Here is a 7,674-nt window from a genome sequence, read left to right as displayed (position 1 = left end):
ATAAAGAATAAAGGAACAAAAGTAGATTCCGTCCAGAAATACGTTCAAACCTGTACATTTGAGCTGTACTTGTGAAAGTTTTTAGAATTGTATGCACCCTCACTGAAAAGCCGATATTATTATTTTTCCAATCACTTCCGACAAATGAAACTGATGTGGTATACTCTTCAAGTGTAGCTCTTTATTCATTTATATGTCGGTTTAGTGCAAAGAAATAAAAAGTCGAGTAATTCTGATTTTTATTTCACATTTTTGTTTTGTTTTGCGCAGTTTCTATTCGCGTATCCCTGTGCCTGTATGCCAGTACTTAGCGCTCATGTATTTCATAAGAGTTAAGAGACGGCGAAATGTAATTACCATCATAAAAACAGTATCTTCCCTCGAGAGAGTGACTGGTTATTTAATTTGCAATGACACATGAATCCATTGTCTTCCCGTAGGGCAGGTTGAGTTCGGCACACACTTCGAATATTTTCGAGGGGCGGCATCGAACACGGGATCAAAGGGAGTAAGACTGTTGTGACTCCATCTCTTTAACCTCCGTGGCAACTCCTAGGTGATGGAGGCATTGTGCTGAAAAGGCGTAAAGAAATGATAATCCACAGACGTATAGCTTCTCCTTCTATCTCCTTTAATTAGTTCAAGCTTTCAGCCCTAGGCTTTCATTATATATCGTGATGAAGGCCTGGGGCCAAACGCTTGAGCTATATATCAACGGATGGTTGAAGGAGAGAAAAAGAAGAAGAAAGAAGAAGGAATAGGCCTACGTCTGAATCGGTGGAATGTAATTTCTTACGCCTATTGTATATATTTATATAATATCAATTTGTTCTTGAGTAATGACAACAATGCCTCTCCCCCAACAAAATGGAAAAGACAAGAAAAGCGTTCACACTGAAGACGTTGTCCAGCATGCAAACGTTGTCATTGTCACAAGTATAAACACCCCCAAAAAAACCAACAACAACAACAACAACAACAACAACCAATCAACCAACCAACCAACCAACCAACCAAACAAACAAACAAACAAACAAACAAAAAACAAAAAACACTCACACACATTTTCTTAACTTGGCTAGTGACACAAAATCTAATGACATCGTGTATAAAGCGACATAAATCACAGCCATGCAATAAGACACTTATCAGTGTATATTTTAAAGGGGCAAGTCGGAGTTATCCACTTGACCTAAATGAGCGTGTGACGTTTTATCTAGATGCCGCAACAATTTACTTTAAGTAAAAAGTAAATACGCAGTTTAATGATTTCTTATGAATCCATTGATTAAAGTCGTTGCTGTTTTTTTCTTTTCACTTCCTTCCAATATATTGTTTCACCAATCACTAGTCATTGCATCTTATTCGTTCTGCTCATTTTCACCTTTTTCTCCCCTTTTCATCGGTATATTTTTTTGGGTGATTACCTCTGCAAGCATGTCACGTTCTTGGCGTGGACTCCATCTTGGCACGGCTTCGTTGCCGCTGACGCCCGATCAATTGTGGCTCTCAATTGACTTCGTAGTGCAATTTAACATCTCTCTTTCTGATGCCACTTTCACCCAGTTCTCAGTTTATCCAGGTTGGAATCAAATTAAACTAAGTAAATCTTATATATAGGAATGCGCTACAGCAGAGCTCTCGTAAAGCTTTTTTTTTTCTTTGAATTTTCATTGATCAAAACATACGGGCTGGCTCGTCAAGTTTGTTTACCGAATAACAATTTTCCCTTTTCTCCACTCTTCTCTTTGCGATGGCGAATAATATACTCCCGATGGAGTCAGTTATTGCTCGAAATTTAGGACTCACATAGTTAAACATATTTCCTTGACAGATATCCTTTTTTTTTATTAAAAAGAAAAAGATTTTGTTGATTCCTTTAACCAATTTCGTCAAATCCTGATCATGTCAGTGGAGGAATTGAGATGAAGCATCACGACTATTATTTCATTTGATAGCCTGAATTAATCGTATGAATAAAGGCAGTTATAGACTGACATTGGCAGAGAATTCCACCTCCAGTACATTCTTGTGAATTCCTGCTATCGCACTCTTCCTCAAAAAAGGTACGTAATGTGGTGACTGAACAATGACTGACACAGTGATGTAAACCACAGCGTTCCCTTGAAGTATTATGATGGAACCGTCATATAGACAGAAACCAACACCAGTACATATTATGGTTTATTGCCGCTTAGTCTAATAGCAGATGGTCTACTTCCCAGTACGACTAAACTCATTTGATCTACTATCAATTTTGTCCAATGCCCGTTTAGTCTAAGCTTCACTTGGTCTAATGTCCAGTTTGGCTAATTATCATTTCGTTTAATGATCAGATCGTTTAATTGCAAATTTGACTCCAGCATGGATTTTTATTTCCATTTGTCTAATAAACTGTGAGTATTAGACGAAATGGGCATAGCCCACCTGGAAGTAGATCAACTAGCAATTCGACTAAAATGGTTATTAGACGAACTGGTTGTGGACGAATCGGGATTAAACCATATGAGTTGAGACTTAATGGCTATTAGACGAAGTGGGAGTAGACTAAGTGATAGATCTCCATACACACAGGCAACCCCGCACATACATTATGTAGATCAACATAAAACCTCTGTGTGTACGTGTCACGTTATCTTCAATGATTATCTCCTTCCTTAATTGAGCAGCGCAGACATTTTCTGTAGTTTGTTCTTTATTTTCCTCGGCAGATTTATGAGATTCTAAAGTTAAGAGTATGCTACAATGGGAAAATAATGGAATGACGGGCGATTGAGCCATGTTACTGACAGCAGGGCATGCACTCATTCTTTTTTAATGCGAAATTGCGAGGACAGAATCCAAAATTACCCTCTTCCGATCATAAATCTATCACTATACTATTTATACTATTACTATGACTGCAAAGCAACTACTGAATGGGAGACCAGGACGCCATCGCAATTATCCCAGCACGTGTTCCTCACGCTTCCAGTCACCTTGTAATTACCGTGTTTTCATTATTATACGAAAAGTGATATTGTAACAAACTAGATATGTATTACTATATGTTTCCCTCACAATTTCATGTTTTTGTCACTCATATTCATTTAAATGCATACAAATTCAGACACTATCTTTTTTCGATTAATATCGGTCTTTAGAATTTTATATCCAGTCACTGAAATTCAATTTGGAGCACATGAATTAATTTATTAACATCGCAATTCACCGATCGACAGTATTATTTCAATTGAGGCATTTTATTCTTTTCTTTATCCGCATTCGATTCTTTCTAAGCTTATTCAACTAAGCAATAGCTCTTCAAATTTAGCGCATTAGATTTCAATGTTTATGCATCCAAACTAAGAAAGTTCTTCAGTGGAGCTTGCTTTTGGCATTTCATAATTTTGGGGAATTCAGTTTGTATGCATGTATGTATGCAGATATGCCTATGTGTACACCCATATGCCAACAAGAAGAATTTCCTATATGGACAATAAATGAATCTGAATCTGAATCTGAATCTGAATCTGAATCTAAAATCAGAGATTCGTTCATTCCCTTTCATCTGTAAACGGATTTCGTGTTGTTTAATGTGCACATGCGTGTTTATGTGTATCACTTGTCTCTGTATACAATAAGCTATTTTTGATACAGATATAAGTTATATTACGCTTTACATGCCTTACATGTTTTATTCTCTCCTCCCTCCCCCTAATGTATATATATATATTTCAAAACGAGATTTTTTTCTCATGATAATTCTATTCGCAACTTTCAAATTTGTGTGATTGAATATCATTGACTTTCAAGTTTGTAATGTTCACTTTTAACATTGTATTTCTATTCATCTAAACTATGCTGTATGATAAGTGTGCATGTGTTCTTATTCATATCTTAGTTCAGTTCAATTTATAATTTCATATTTCCATTTTTCTTAAAGAAATTACAAAATCATAATTATACAAAAAAATAAGAACACAAAACGTATACAACCATGTCTTTTGATTGCAGCAAAAGACAGAACATAGGCCTACTGAACACGAATGTTTATCTTGACATCAAACGTTATACATGATTAAGTATATTTTTCGCTGTGTTTTATGTGGGTTGTAACATATGTGTTTTCGTCTTTCTGATCTTTACGTCCATTATTTCATTAATTTTCGTATTGGACGAATAGCCCGTCCAGGGCTGCAGCTAGTCGATATGAAATTTTGAGCAAAGTTGTCTTGAAGACCTTCTTTTGAATACTTGTGATATCTGGGAATGTATTGCGATACACCTTAAAATTTAATGCACTCATTTGAAACATGCATGTCATTTCATAAATATGAATGACGGAACAGAGTCCACGGCAGTGGGCATCTGAATATGAATGCCAATTTTCTAACGTGCCTTTGTTTGAATTCGAATGATTTGTTTTAGATTTCTTTTTTCAGTGATAATAAATTCGTAGGAGGGAAAATTACTTGTTAATGCACAACCTTTCCATTGTTTAGTTTTATTCTAACTTTGGATGATGCATTTAAAGAATTTCTCGCACAGAAAGCAAATTTGCAAGAAAGAAAGTGAGTAGTCGAAGTACGGCACGAATTCACATACTGTACATGACGTGTATAGTAAACCTTTAATATACAATACATATGAATATTGTGAATAAAATTATGTTTTTGTCGTGCTTGTGTGCGTAATGTTGTTCTTGATTGTACTGAGCATTAGAGCGAGATACAAAATGTTCACAAACAAACAAACACACACACACACGCACACACACACACACACACACACACATACACAATGCAAATTTAGATTACCGATATCACAGATAAGGTCTTGGGAAGTAGATACGACATCATTTCGTGAAAGCGGAGAAGTCTCTTTAACAGCTAATCTCCCCAGGTGGATCCAATGGTAAATGTTTTGATGCAGTTAGATATGTCACATTGTAAAAATAATCAAACAAAGGAAGGAACTAGAAATGTCGCTATGGCGACTGGTATGCCTCCGCCATAATGCATGATTCTCCTAACAGGTCCAGATAGCACATGTAGACAATGTGTGATTACATTTTCACAAAATTGGCTAAATATTAAAACGACAAGTTTGTCACAAATGTGTTAAATGTTCACCTTCCTTGACCTAGGTTTAATTGGATGAATAGGAGAGCATGTACTTGGGTGTTAAGGACTTTATCTTGACTTTGACCCATTCATATGTTTATGCATTGAGTTATTTTCAAGGTACAGAGAAAAAGTTCAATTTCTGTATTGAATAGTAAATTGTTACCATTTTCATCTGGCCTTTGACCCTAAAATTCATAGAATAATCGACGTCAGGCAGAACATGCATAAATATGTAGTACGTTTCAAGATAACTTGAGCCACTTCCGAGATATGACGGAAAAGCTTAGTTCAGCACTTTCACTTGATCTTTGACCTTTGAGGCAAAAACAAAAGAAAAAAAAAACTTTCCAAAGAATCTCTATTAGGTTATGCATGCATACACCAAGTGTAAAAAGAATAATAATCCTGCCAGCATTGCATAAACATGACAGAAATAGTAAAATTTTGAAGTGTTTCCCTTGACCTTTGACCCCTAACCTTTGACCCCATGAACCCTAAATTTTCTAGATAATCACTGCCAGTCAGTACATGTACAAAGTATATACACTATGTTCCATGAAGATACCTTAAACAATTTCGAAGGTACTGTACAGAGAAAAAAGGTGAGGTTTTAATATTTTTACTTGACATTTTGACCTTTGACCTTTGACCTCATGACCCAAACTTTCATTAGAGAATCTTGATTGGGTAATACATGTATACACTAAGTTTCAAGAAAATATCTTCAGGCATTGCATTGATATGGTTGAAATAGTGAAATTTTATGTATTTGACCTTGACCTTTTGACCTTTGACCTCGAGCATGTGCACCCAAAAGTTGATAGGCACAACTTCACCCCCTAATACACATACATGCCAAGTTCCATTAGGATACCTCAAAAGGTTTTGATAGTTACCCTGTCCACAAAATTCATTACGGACGGACGGACGGAAGGACGGACAACCCGAAAACATAATGCCTCCGGCACCACTTCGTGGCGGAGGCATAAAAACTAGTAATGATAATGATTGTATTGAAAGCAAAGCTTCACAGGGACTATCTTGACATTTCATGAAAGCACAACAAACAAGAAGGGACCAGAATACAGCTGTTGCAAATAATTATTACTGCTTTATTACATTCTGGTGAATATTAATTCACAAGAGACAGCATGATAAGCTTATAAAATGTAATGAATCGCATTTTATAGATCAAAAAGAAATAACAAGGTTACATCTTTCAGCAGTTGGTTCAGATTTATACACTTCAGGGGGTTCTAAGAGGTTGTAAAGAGGGTTTTCTGAAGTCTGCATTTTTTTTTTAGTGTTTGGCAGCCAATCCGCTATTTGGTTTGCTTAATAAAGGTCTTAGATGCCTGTGTTAACAGCCTATGACCATCAATTACAGGATAAACTACCAGGCATTTTTTCCTGGTCTTTATTGGTATTGGAAAGATAGATAACCTCATCTCAACATTTCTACGAGCAGTCGCCGACTCACTATCAGGAATTGACTGGCACTTGCAAGCATTACCTTTATTTGTATCTGTTATATTTCATACTTTTATTCATATTAATTCAAAGTTTTGGATCTGCCATTTCTTCCGATTAACTTCATGTTATTTACCTGTGTTCATGCAGCATCGCATCTATTTTTGTTGTCAGTTTCTCAGTTTCGAATTGTATTTAGCGACCAGTATTCTCTTGAACACGAATGTGTTGCACACGGGGAAACAACTGAACTGAGATTTATTGCAATGTTTCGAAACAGTAACAATGCGGGAAAAGGCCGTATAACATGGAAATTACAGGGAAAAAAAAGACTGGGGCCCGTTGCATAAAAGTTATACTATTATGGTAACTTTGCCATCCAATGGTAACTTCCATGGAATTCTTGATTTTGATTGGCTGTTGAGTATTGTTACCATAGTAGTAACCATCGGATGGCAAAGTTACCATAATAGTAACTTTTATGCAACGGGCCCCTAATTTACAATCTGGCGCATTAAATGGATGTTTTGTGTATTGGTGGAGATATTCGTAGATAAGAATTGGGCTTTTAACTTTTTGTGTGATATCAAGAAACCACTTATGAAAAAGTACAGACCATACCATTCTAAAGATGTATTAAAAGTTTATTTGATGAAAATGGGGTTTGGAATGGTTGAGACATCAAAAAACAAAGTAAAACAAAACGTTCGTAATAAAAGGTTGGTCCCGCCTTTTATTAGGATCGCTCTGTTTTGGATATCTAAGCCATTCAAAAACCAATTTTTATCAAATAAACATTGAATTCCTCTTGGAATTACATGTTCTTTCACATTTCATAAAAGGTTCCTCATCATCTCACCAAAAAATGTTAGAAACCTGAAGTTCGGTCTCAACCAAAACTATACTATCCCTTTAACGTGCTAGGTGGGTAGAATGAAATACAATGCAAAGTTGAATACAATAGGGAGGGGTGGATGGGGTGGGGAACAAAAAATGGCGATTGAGGAATGCATTTAGGGATGTCTGCATAAAACGTTATCTTATGCCTCAGGCCGAATGATGAGGAGGCAACGATTACGTTACATGACTCATTAAT

The sequence above is a fragment of the Diadema antillarum genome, unplaced genomic scaffold (assembly GCF_040938485.1).
Source record: "Diadema antillarum isolate AM-2024a unplaced genomic scaffold, OU_Dant_1.0 scf00000055, whole genome shotgun sequence".
NCBI lineage: Eukaryota > Metazoa > Echinodermata > Echinoidea > Diadematoida > Diadematidae > Diadema > Diadema antillarum.
Note: the sequence above shows the minus strand (reverse complement) of the source record.